This window comes from Gossypium hirsutum, chromosome A07 (assembly GCF_007990345.1).
Source record: "Gossypium hirsutum isolate 1008001.06 chromosome A07, Gossypium_hirsutum_v2.1, whole genome shotgun sequence".
NCBI lineage: Eukaryota > Viridiplantae > Streptophyta > Magnoliopsida > Malvales > Malvaceae > Gossypium > Gossypium hirsutum.
This window is the reverse complement of record NC_053430.1, coordinates 20,203,815-20,218,242: the sequence shown is the minus strand read 5'-3', so window position 1 is coordinate 20,218,242 and position 14,428 is coordinate 20,203,815.

Genomic DNA, 14,428 nt, shown 5'->3' with positions numbered 1-14,428 from the left:
TCTTTTTAGGTAGGTATGTGATTGTTGAGCGTGGAAACCAACAAAAATCTAGGAAATCTACTTAAATAAATTAGTTATAGTTACGCAAATTATTTAAAGCTTAAAAAGACTTGTGCAACAAAACATCTATCACAAAAAACCTACCTAAAGAGCATATGTGAAACCCATCAACCAAAAAATTATTAGCAACCTATAAATATGTTATCGTTTATGGTTAAATATTATATAAAAAATATAAAAATCAGAAACAACAATATCCGTAAGTGCACGGGTCAAATTGTAATACAGTTTAGTATAATAAAATACTTTGGAAGCATTTTGAGGATCGTACTTAAGGGAAGATGGAATAAACTATGAAAGCCTTTTTACAATAATAAGCCTAAATAGCAGTACTTAATCCCTATATTACAATAAACCATAAAATAAGTTGAAGAGATAAAAATAAATAAATAACGAAAAGAAATAAATGAAGAAAAATAAACAAACGAAATAAATCAATAAACCAATCAAGAAGATTAACTCGCTTCAGGGTTTGTAACTAATTCTAGATTAGGATTTTAGGGTGGATTAGTTACCGATTAACCAATTATTAACTCCCGCCTCTAATTAACTAATCGATTGGTTGATACTTGCTTATCTCCCAACCTCACTTTCTCAACTAGGATAAATTACGATTTACTCGGTTCAACTTATCTTCCGACCTCGTCTAGCATATGATAGCTTCCTAGGGTTGTCAATCCTAGTAGTTTAAGCACACGTAATTCATACCAACTAATCCCTTTAAAAAACCCTAAATCCTCCACTAATCACATTATCATCCACTCGTTAATCTCCCCTAAGGGATTTAGCCAATCATGTTATTCATAATCTCAATCTTGATTGAATAAATTATGTGAAGAACACAATCAATTCAGAAAAGGAAAGAGATTGAAATAATCGTGGATTGAATATCGAATAGGGAATAATGTAGCTAATCACTTGATTGGAATAAAGAATTAAATCGAATGCAAAAGAAAATAAATTGAAATACTTGAATTAAATAAATTAACTCTTGAATCAAAACTGATTTCAAGAGGAAAAATAAAAGAGTTATGAAAAGTCGAAAAGAAAATAATCTAAATCTACTCTTAAACTATTAAGGGTTTTGAAAGAGTCTAGGATAACTTAGTTACATCAAACCCCTAATGTCTTATTTACAGAAGTAATGGGCTGTCTTCTGCACATCTTAGGTCTTCGTATAAGTTTGATTGCGCAGATGGAAATAACCCCGAATTACTTGGGCAGGAAGTCGACTTGTGTTGCATCACACCCCTTGCGTGGCGTGACATGACACCCTATTCCAGCCTTGTGTCATTCATTTTGTTCTTTTACATCCCAGAAAGCTTGTGCATAATTCATCCCTTGCTTCCACATCAATTGGGCCTTTATACCTTCATCCTACTCATCCAATTAAACATATTAGCACAACCTAAGGCTCGTGTCAACCTATTGGGTCACAACACTTATAAAATGTGTTAAAAAATATTTATTTTATTAATATTTTATCCTAAGGCCTAAATACTGAAAACGTAATATAAAATCCTAAATTGCCTAGAAAACAAGCTCATTAAGTGTGGAATTAGCCCAAATTGACTACTACATTTGACGACATGTCACCTACATAAATAAATTAATTATAGTTACACAAACCCACCAGCTACAGACCTACCTAAATAAATTATTTTGTTATGTAAGTCTCTTTAGATAGTTGGTGGGTGTCGAATAAAAAAACCCTAGGAAACCTATTTAAACCTTGGTAGGTTTGTAGTTTAATCATCGATGCAAAGATAACTTTTAGTATTCCTCAATAAATTAGTTATAGTTATCGACATCATGCCTAGCAAACAGTCTGTCCTTACCTTTTCTATAACCAAGAGGAAGCTTGCAGAAATTATTTCCCTTATTAACAAACAACCCTATCACAAATAACTTAGAATTTAATTTATTAATAACAATAAAAATTAGAGAGAACTAATTCTAGCCAACAGACACACACAAGCAATGTTTTATTTAAATTCAACCACATATCCACACAACATGAAATCCATTCTTAACATATACCCAATCAAGCTATTCGTCACACATATTAGAATAATTAAACAATTCTAAATGACAAGGTAAATTTTCTAAGTTATCAAATACGAGCACTATATTTAACCAACTTGAATATTTACAATTAAATCAATGGGTTATTGCTTTGGCATTATGGCATGAACAGGGTATTAAACTTGGGAGTTATGAACTGCTATTGGAATATCATTTTGGAACAATTTTTTCCTACATAATGAGGCAAACATAGGATTTGAAATATTCAAATAAAATTGTTGTTATCTTTTACCCTAGATTTGAATTGTTTTAAATTAATATTTTAAATGTAATCATATATGTTTACCTCTATAAATAAAGGATTCTGTATTAAGTGGATCCATTTCATAACCTTCTAATCACTTTAACATGGTATCCGAGTCTTTTGTTTAGTGAAATGGTTTTCGATCTTGGTCTATATGCCTCTTTTTTGCTACCCTTTTGCAAACCAAAATATAATATGAGTTCTGCACCTCATCGGTATAAACCAAAGTATAATTTTAACCTCCCCAACCTGGTCTAGACGTTATGGACACATTATAAAGGCTACATTAGCCATCAGAATGGCTAAACAGACTACAATTGCTTTTTCAAAGAAAAATCTAACTAGTCTAGCTAGAAAAACTGCGGTTGTACTTTGGGTTAAGTTAAGTTGTTCATTCATTAAACCATCTAATCCTTAAAGTTCATTATATTGTTAATGGCAATGTTTTAGCAAAACCATTGCATCCTCAATTTTTTTCGTAAAAATCAAGAATTAATAATGCAGTAGAATTAAAATTTTGTCAGTTTTTACTTAGACTGAATAACATGCAACTACCAGTTATTAAGTCTGAATGAAATATGCATGCATAAAATATTTCCCTAAAACATAACTACCAAGACACAGTCCAGTTTAATAAATTATAGTCCAAAAACCAATGAATATTATAAAGAAAATTATTTATTGTAAAAACAGTCCGATGTCCGAGAGTCATCCACATTCCGAGTCTGATCCTAGTCTTGAGCACTACTTGAGAAGTATGAAACTATAGGGGTGAAATTAAGAAAGCTCAGTGTGAGACTGAGCAAAAGTAAACATACATTCAATCAATATAGCATACCACTCAATACACAATCCATATGGTTTACATTGGCATAATATCTCATGTAAATGGCATGTTCAGTGAAATAGTGCAATAATCCTACCCATCCATCTGCTACACGCTATGAGTTCCCAGAACTCGCCTACCAAACTCCAAACAGTGCGAGCTAAAGATAGATGTGGATAATCCACTAGTAACAGTAATGCAGATAAAGTGTCGATAATTTTATAGACAAGCTGCCAATAATGCGATTAAATTGCCTAATTTCTTCAGTACTCTGATGCAGTGCACTGACAACAATATTGCGGACTTTAAATGCCGTTGGTAATCCACAGAACTCCTTCGTTATCCAGCAAACCCAATCCCATGTAGTGCAAAATGGCATACCAATCCTGCAGTATATCATGCTAAACAGTACAAATAAGTAACAATATTAATGGCAAGCTCAACATGCTTTGGTTTAACAGTTTTAGAGACATGATTTCCATGAAAGTAATAGTAACAATAGCAATCCATAGCATGCTTACATACAAGTATTATCATAACAATCACGATCATAGAGTCAATAAATCTTATAGGAGTTCTATCATGCAAGGAATTACTCAGAGATTAAAATGAAACATTTCACAAAACAATGGAAAAAATAGTGAATCAGGGGTCATGTGGTTATGTGTGAAGGCCGTATGAGGGGGTGTAAACTGTGTTACTAAGGTATATAAATGTGCGGCTAAGCCGTGTAACTCTCTAAGACCGTGTGATGATCGATAACATTTCTCCAACAATGGTCACATGGTCGTGCGTCAGGTCGTGTGGCCCAGTTTTAACCCTAACATTACAGTGGCACACGATCATGTCGACCACCCATGTAGGCCAAAAACTACACTCGATTTGCTAACTTTTGGTTAGAATACAGATTTGGTAAATCACATTTTGAAGTACTACCGTTAATTGCAGCTCTTAATCCTCAAAATCCAACTAGATTGAGCTCAAATTTGTACCTAACACCAAGATCAAACATTTAGCAACAATCTCTACGATATACTCTAGAATCCGGTTAGATCAGATGAACGAAAACCAAAAATTCAGGTTTGGATTTCCAGAGTTACTTACACTGCTACTAATTGATTAACTAATACGGATGTTCTACTTCCTTCACTATAGATTTGAGGTGTAACGCCCCAAAAATTTGAATATTGATGTATTTAGGTCTCTGTATCTGTTGTTTTGTGCTTTATTTATGTGTTCGAGGTCGAGGGTTCAAGTCTCTTTAAAAAGTCCTGCTATTTTATTTTTCCTGAATCCCTATCTGTAAATTATTGACTTAAGTTTAATTCTATGTAAATATGTGTTAAGAATGAGCCTACTGGTTCAATGGTTAAGCTTCTGTTTACTTTCTGGTCCTGTGTTTGACTCTTTGTATAGAAGATAGAGAAACATTCATTTTGTGTGCTATCCGTTAAATGTTTTAAATGCTTTTGGTTGTTTTCTTTCTTTTATTTGATGTCCTTCCTTCCTTTATCCCATTTCCTTTTCCTTTTTTTTTTCTTTTCTACTTCCCTTCTCTTTTCTTTCTTTTGTTCGATTACTTTGGTAAATCTGCTACCGGGTTAAATTTAGGATATTGTGTCATTCATTGTTTTGATTGAAGAGTTCTGCGTAAGTTTCTTGTTGTTGTAATTTCATTTTGCTTGTTTTCGACGTTGCTCTGTGAGTTTAGAAATTACTGTTAGTGTGCCTCGAGTTCTCGTTAATTGCCTATTTTGTTTTCGCTTAGGTGGAGATCCTGATAGGAGTATTCCTTCGACAATTTAAGTTCTGTTTAGGGATTGAACGATCTGTGGTAAGTGAATGTTTTGTGTTCGTGGTTTTGTGTCGAAGTTTCGACATAGTTTAATTTTGACTTTGAATTAGCGTTTTAGTTCAATTAAGCTGTTAATGGAGTTATTGAATGGTCGTTTTAGGCTTCAAAAGTCTGCTGTGATGTTCCTACTTCGAATCGCTAATAGGTACATATCGAAAACCTAATTTTCTACAAATTTTAGATGCCGAAAACCATGGCTGTCGATGCCACATGACCGTATGTTAGGCCATGTGGCAAACTGTGTCACTCACTATCACGACTTAGAAACACACAGGCCAGAGACACGGGTGTGTGACTCACTGTTTGCGTGTTAGGACCACTCCGGCCATTGACATGGACGTATGTCAGGCAGTGTGAGACACACATCCAGGCACACGAGCATGTGCTAAATCGTGTGAGGCTACACGGGCCAACTGTGCAAGCCGTGTGAAATCACATGAGCGTGTGGACGAAGAACTGGATTTTTTCCTCGGGCTGCGTGCTTCATTTGAAACGAATTTCAGTCCTCTGTGGGGTTCGTATGAACTGCATTGAATTGTGTAAATTGCTATTCTATGATTCTAGACTGGGTACTGGATATCTGTATGGGAATAGCATGTGAAAATCGTTAGTAATGTTGATATATATTTTCTACAGGAGCTTGATCTGTATCTGAATGGTTATATAAACTTCTGCATTAATCGTCACTTGAATTTTGTATTTGCATTAGTTTGGGAACTGTATATTGGAGGTAGTGATTTGCTCTGAATCATTGGTTAAGACACAATGATTGTAATTGAATTCGGCGTTTAACGCAATTTGTACAACAATTAAGCTGTAAATATTCTGAAATGTGTCATACCAACACTATGTGGTGTGTAGGGCTAGATGGGTATTAAATACCTATTATGGTGTGTTGGGTTAGATAGAGATAGTGTGTAGTGCATGGGGGGTAGGAAACTGTATATGATTCTGATCTGTTCTGTATCTGAAATTGGTTGCTTTGCTAAACATCTGTTCTGTTAAGCTGAACCATACATTTTTTGTTTCTGATTATGTATATGGTTGAGAAGTTATGTTTGCAAGCATGATTCTATTAATTGTATTTTGAATCTGTTTGTTGAGTTAGTTAGTCACTTTGACTGTTGATTGAACTATAGGTAACCCATAAGGTTGATCGGGTTGACGAATCGGGAGCTCAGTCGTTCTACTTATTATCTTTTACGTTATTAGTAGTTTTAATATGCTTTTCGTAAATTCGATATCTTAGGATGTTAAGTTGTGGATTGAACTTTATGTTTGTTAAGTTCCTTTGATTCTAAATTTTTTTGAGAAATCATAGATGTAATTCTCTAGACTTGGCTTTGTCATCTAGATCGGGTATGGGGCGTTACATGAGGGATCCAAATCTGAACCTTCACCAAGGTTTAATTCATGAGATCACATATTTCGCCAGCATAGGAAAAATAAAAAAATGAAAGAAAAGAAAATGTAAATTCGGATCTAAATCAAAGCATCTTACCCTTCCTGATCCAATTCTATGAAAACGAACAAGTAAAGAAATAATAGAATGGAATTTAGGGATCGCAACAACAGTGATAGGAAAAGAAAGGAAAAAGAAAAGAAAAATGGAGAAGAACAGAAAAGGAGAAGGGTTGGGCGGCAAGGAGAAAAGAATGAGAATGTAAAAGGCTAATTTCTGAATTAAAAGTTGGTATTTAAACCTAGGGTTTTTACTTGGTTGGATGACACACCTAAGGAAGGGAAGCAAAATTTTGCAAAAATAAAATTTCCACGTGTAAAGGGAATTGGACTCAGGTTTCAAAGACACCTTTATTAACTATTAACCACTAGGCCAATTACTCATTCTTGAATTAATTCTACAAACTTTAAACCGGGATGTTACAATAATCCCGTACATTAATCCTATGGTATGCTAACTATACCCAACTCTATCTGAGACATTTAATAGGGTAACCAATGAATCAATACATATATGTTCATGATCACATATCATAGTTTCATACCATGCTCATTTATACTATGCTCAATTTAATTCTCGACATTCTATATCATTATATACAAATTGAGTCATGAGACAAGTAATAAGCTTACCTTAATAACTAGCTTGCAACAACCATGTATGTATGTATGTATGTATGTATGTATGTATGTATGTATGTATGTATGTATGTATGTATGTATGTATGTATGTATGTATGTATGTATGTATGTATGTATGCATGTATGCATGTATGTATGTATGTATGTATGTATGTATGTATGTATGTATTGAACTCAAATCATAAAAGTACAAACTGTATTTTTGTTTCTCGTTTACGACTCTCATCTTTCCATTCTCTCGAGACAGCCTGACGTTATCTTTAACTACATTTGATAATTCAATTATAAAAATGACATTAGTTCACATCCAAATCACATTCAAACACATAATCAACATATTTTTCATTTTATTCATTTTAGCCCCTATATTAGAAATGCTCATATTTTTCGATATCTAACATCGGATCAAAATTTGATTTCATATTCTTTCATTAGGGACCTTGTAATTTTCATCTATAGTATAATTTCATGATAGTTTTCAATTTATTCAATTTAGTCCCTAATGTCACAAAATCTTTTAACAAGTTTAATTTAATTTCTAACTTAATCCTTAACATAATCTAAGTTCACCATCTAACAATCTCTTCAATTTCAAGATTAATTTCATAAATTATGCTTTAATGAAAACTTGCTAAACATCAAATAATTGAAGAAATTAATACATTGACTAGCTAGATCAAACTCCCATGATTCAAAATCTATATAAAAAAAATTAAAGAACTAGCTTGATTACCTTAATTGATTTTGAATCACAATGGGAAGGAAACAAAGAAGTTTTTCTTCTTCTTTTTAGCTTGGACGGTTGAAGGTTAAGGGAGAAGATGACAATGTTTTCATCTCCCACTTAAATTTGTATTTATACTTAGATTAACCTTTGATTAATCATAATTAATCAAGTTTAATCCATTAATTTAAAGAATATATATTTACTAATTACAATTATGAAAGTTTAATAGCTATCATCATCATTTCCCACTTTCTCATTTTTAAGAATGGCTAAATAACCATTTTGATCTTTTGGATAATTGCTAACTAGGTCCTCAAACATATTTAGAATCAAAACTCAATAGTGATTGAATTTTTTATAATTTACTCTCTTCTTTAATTAACAATTTTCTCAGTTAAATTATTGAACTGATATTTAATATATTTTCATATTAACTCCATAAATCTTCCTATTTCATCTTTACAGATTTAATTTACGAAAATGGAAATTTGAAACTTCATTTTCTGATACTGACAAAAGTTCAGTCATTAGAAAATATCTCTTTCAAAACCTTTATTTTATTTTATTTTATTTATTAAAAAAATTACCAATGCTCGTATATAACCTTGCTAATTGCTATCTACAAATTTTATTTTGAGTAAATTTTCATTGAATTTGAGACACATTATTATTTATTAATAAAATTATTTTGTTTAAACATAATTATAAATATATATTAATATAAAAATATTATTTTGGACAATGATACAAGCTTTCTAGCCAAATTTAAGCAATAATGTGATCAAATTCAAGCTATGATTTGATTCCATCTTCGTACAAATCTATCATCCTTAGTATGTTTTTTTTCCCCTTTCTTGTAACTAGAAAACATTTTCTAGGTTTGGCCCTTCTTTTTGCACCACTCTTGATTTCCATTTGTTCTAGACCTTCACTTCTTTGCTGCTCATCCTTAGTGCTTCTCATGCTCAGTGGTTCTGATTTTGTTTGTGTGCTTGGCTTTTATCTTTTTCTCGAGAGATTTTAAAGCGCTAATTATGAATATATGATGGATATGGAATGGAAGCTAATGATAATATGACTTTACTATGATATATTTTGTTGCAAGTTTTTCATTGTGTTATAAATTTATCCTTTTAGTGTGGAAACAAATTATGTCATTGCTTTTAAATAGAAATATAACACGGATTTAAATATTTTATAATAAAACACATGAATACCACACCAATTTTTTCTTTAAAGAAAATGAAGCCTACTTTCAACTTCAACTTCCAACAAGACATGCAACTCCCGCCAATTTAATAATAATGAAATAATTATTTTCCTCCCTTTACAAATGGTTAATTATAAATTTGCTACTTCAATTTGTCCACTTCTTTTAAATTAGTATTTAATGTTTTTTTTTGTCTCATATTAGTATTTGAAATTTTTTCCGTTAACTAATTTGGTATTTTTTTTAACACCGTTAAGTATGAGACAGGTGTCAGCACTAGACAACTACACGTGCCATTAATGACATCATGATGATGTCATAATTTAAAAAATATATAAAAATTTAATAAAAAATTTAAATATCATAATCTAATTTTTTTAAAAAATTTTAAAAATCTAAATATATATATAAATGACAAATTATAAAAGAATTCTTCCTCATATTTTCTGAATATCTCCATCAAATTTGTTCCATTTCCTTTTGCTTGCATTGTCTTTTATCTCCTGCTTCATTTTTTTTTGTCTTACAAGAGCTTTTATTATTTATTTTCTATTTGAGTTGGATGTATTCAACTTGAGTTTTTATCGATTTTATTTTCATCAAGGTTTTTTTTTCACGTTAAAGGAGAACATGTTCTAAGAATTTATGGGATTTTACAAATAAATTTGAAGAAAATTGAAGAACATTATCAATAACCCAATAATACCTTGATTCAAGATAACAGATAGACATTCAAAAAATTAATATTAACTAGTTTTCTATGCAAAAAAAAAAAAGCAATGTTGATTCAAGATAACACATAGACACAAATTTAGAATAATATTGAAAACCTAGTAATATTAGCCGCTTGCTAAGAATTTGAAATGGATATTCAACAAAACCAATTAGAATATCAAGAAACAAAAGAAAAAAAAAACTCAAATTTGAAATTGTGAAAAAAAGAAAACCCCAAATCTGCAGCAATTTTATTTGCTTACAAGAAACTACAACAATGAGATATAAGGTACTTGAACCATCAACTCCTAACCCCCATCAATCAACCTTCATAATACCAAGACCCTCAAATCCCATGACTATAGAAAATGATTTGAAAAAGGGCCAAATATCGACCACCATGGTTGTAACAACCAACCCATTTGAGAGATTTGTGCAGTGAAACCCATTTGAGAGGTCTGAGTCGTGGTGAAGAAATTCATCATACCAAGGAGAAGTTGTGGCCGAAGTTACAAGGTAACTCAATAGTCGGCTCTTCAGATCAGCATTAGAGAAGTTCAAAAGTTGAAGGCATTTTTTTTTGTGGCTTTTGAGAAATTTTCTAAGAAATCTTATCGGAGGCATTCAAAAGAGGGAATGGAGAGCAACAATTAGGTGCCACTTTTGGGCTAGAAAAGTGGCCAATCATGGTAGTGTAGGCTAGGTGCTGGTTGGGGTTGTAGGAGGAAGAAGGAAAAAAGAAAGAGATGAGGAGAAATAGGAAAAAAAAAGAAAAAAGAAGAAGAAAAGAAACGAGGCAATATATATTTTTAAATTAATTTTTATATGACGACATCATCATGATGTCACTAATAACACGTGTTACTGTCTGGTGTTGTCACCTATCCAGACTTAACGATGTTAAAAAGGTATACCAAACTAGTTGACGGAAAAAAAATTTGGATATCAATCTGGGATAAAAAAAAACCTTGAGTGTCAATCTGAGAGAAGTGGATAAGTTTAGGTACCAAATTTATATTTAATCCAAATTTTAATTCTTTATATTAATGTATTTTTCTAGTATATTTACAATTAATTAAAATTAATCTTTTCAAAATTTGTGATTATCCTTTTTAACAATATCATTTATGATCCAATAAACTTAATCATTTTGGAGTTATATTATCCTTATTAATAATGTCATTTTCAGAGTTTAAATTTAAACTTTCTACCAAAAAAATCTAATGACCACTACATGATGATAATAAAAATTCTAGTTAATTCCATTCCTACAATATTTTCACTGATTATTAGAATTAATACTTTAGATTTTTGTCTCTTTTAATCCGAAAAATCAAAAAAATTTACAAACCGCTTGCTGAAGACTTGGCTTAATCCACGGGATCCGAAAAATCAATTATATATATAAATATATTAGAAGTTTGTAATTAAATATGAATGTTGACATTATAATTTTTGACAATTGGTGTTTTTTATTTGAAGTATTTATTTTTATTTTGAGTTTTTTTTTAAAAATTATATTAGATGGTTTACTTTAAATATAACTTAATTATTATACATATATTACAATTTATAAGACTCTTTTTAAATTAATCTCATTATTATTTTTTATAATAAAAATTCTTTTTGTTATTGTTAGTTATAACTTTTTTTCATAGATAAATTTATTTGTTAGTACAAAATTTTATAATAAAATCTTGACATATCTATTTACTAAAATTATTTTAATATAATATTTTAAATCCAAAATTTTTCGATTTATTTTAACAATTAACATATATATTTATTATAATCATTTTAATATAATATTTTTAAACTTCATAATAAAACATATATCTTATATACTACTAATTTACTAATATGTATTATCAATTTTTTTTATGTTAACGCATTAAGTTTACATTACTTTTTATCTCTTTTTAAAAACAATTACATTGACAAACACTATTTTAAAATATATTAATACATTTATAAATATTTTCATCTAAATTTAAATAAAATAATTTTATTAAAATAATAATTTGAGTATAATATAATATTTTAAATTCAAAATAAGTCAACTTGTTATAAAAAAACAAATAAGGTAAAAACCACAAGATATAAAACAACGAAAAGAGAAGTATATATTTTATTCATCAATAGAAATATTTCTCTTACAATTTGTTTATCGTCTCTTTAGCAGTTTGATACCTTGCTTTGCATTGGAAGTGTATTGCTTACATTAGCCAAGATATAGCAACGAGCTATCTCCTTAGAGTTTTTCCAATTGGTCTTTGCCTCTGGTTGGTTAGGGCTTGGGCATCTATTATAAAAAACAAACTTGAGTTTTTCATAGCTTAGAATATATGTAGGTTCATTTTTCATTTCTCATAGTTGTTTCCATTCAATTTTTTTCAGTAATAACATTGATCAATTGAGTTGGTCTCATTTTTCAAATTGTAAAATAAAATTTTCCATCCATTAATTATCCTTGTATTAAGAAAATATTAAAAAATTATTTTGCAACATATAATATGCATTAATCATGACATGTGCATCTTACATTAAACCTTGAAAAATTGTAAGTCATTGCAACGATAATTCTCACACTCATTGAATTAAGTTACTATGGGGGTAATCTTAATCAATTAGTCAGAACATAGATTTTCATACAATTAATATGTGATTCGAACTATTTAGATTCCACATATATTAATAATTGTTCCACGTTTGGCCAATATTCTAACTTCAATAGAGTTTCGTAGGAAGTTACTTAACAAGAATAATCTTGATTGTATAACCTTCAACTCAATACCAATCATAAGTATGTAGTTTTTTATGAGTCATCGTGAGATAATCTCAATGAGTAACATATATGACTAGTTATACTCTCAAAGGAAATCTCCCAAGTAAACCCACATCATAATACTTATCATAAGTGCAACCAGGATAAAACTGACTCAAGGTCTCATTTAGGGACATTCTTCTACTTAATGCTTTAAAAATGATGCATGATTTTAATTTCAATTTCAAGTATTAATGATTAAATATCCAGGCAAGTACGAGTGACATTCTTTTTAAAATTATATGGCATGCTTAATCATATATGCATGGACATACTTCTTGATTTATCATCATTCAATTATTCATAATATTCAAAATATCATAATCGTAATAGAAAAGTAAATCAACTCTAACCAGTCAAAAATTTTCATAATTCCATCTTAGGGAAAAATAAAATAATTAAAAATTACACAAAAATTCCTAAAGCATTTTTTGAGTCTTTTGGGTAAAAGTCAAATATCCTAAAGTTCTACCTAAAAAGAACTTGTTTGAAAAAATTAACATTGGTATACGAGAACCAACAAACCCGAGCACTGAGTAACCAAGGAAAACTCGTGTGGCAGCCCCATCGCACCATCCAACCGCCCTCACCAACATTTTTGGACCACCACCACTGCCAACCCTATAGGATTGATCCGATTCTACAACTCAGCACGCGAGTGTCCCACGTGCAAGGCATGCTCGATATGCTCTACTTGGGTAGGGCATGATGCCCTAAACATTACTACCTCTACTGCAAGCACAACTGGACGTGATGCTCGATTGCCTCTCACGAGTTGTTGGTGTAACACCCTAAATTAGGGCCTAAGAGTTTTGAGTGTATTTTAGGAATTTTAGCCTATATGTGCTCGGAATTTCGTAAGGTTGGTATTCAATAATGTTATCAACTATGGCTATTAGGGAATTGAGCTAATTTTTGAAAATGAGTTTTAAATACCTTAATTTTAGAAAAAAAGATTGATTTGTAACAGGGTCAAAACAGTAAGCATTTCTGTTGTAGTTTTACCAATTTTTAAAATTGAACCTAATCAACCCCCATTCCCAATTCTATTTCATAATAGTTGCTCTCCAAAGTTTGCTATAGTCGTCCCTTGCTATCCCCTTGATCTTTCCATTGATTTTTGACTCCTAAATCATAATACTTTGATTTTTTATCACTCCTACGTCAATTTGATAAATCTCCAAGAAAACACTTAAAAACTCCATAGATTTTGTCATCTTCTTCAATTGTGGGTTTTTTGAATTTGTGTTAAAAATCATTTAATCTTCCATCAAAGGTAACCATTCACTTTCCCATTGGTTTTTAATGTTATCTAGACTTTAAAATTGAGTTTTTAGTTATGAAATTGCATGTCTTAATTAAAACCCAAAAATTGGGTCACTAATGGTTGAATTCGAGATTGTGGATGAAAATGTGATGTAAATGTGTTTTTAAACTTGTTTTAACTTTATTAGAAGGTTTCTAAAATTACTTCAAATTTTTGTTAAGGATTTCTCGTGTTTAAATGAATTTTCATTATTATGGCCAAAATTTATAAAATAATGTTGATACCTTGAAACATTTTGTTTTGTGTGGTTTAAAGGTTAGGGTTATGTTGTAGGTTAATATGGGGATGAATCAAACTTTTTTCATGAGAAAAGGTTAAGTGTAGGTCAATATATTTGCGTTTTAAGTCCGTCATGCTAAAGGGTTTAGTTACATGAGAAAGTAGCTTAGGCTTGTGTTTTGTTTAGTTTAAGTAGGTCCTTGGTTGTCAGTTGACTGTGTGTATTGTGTGATT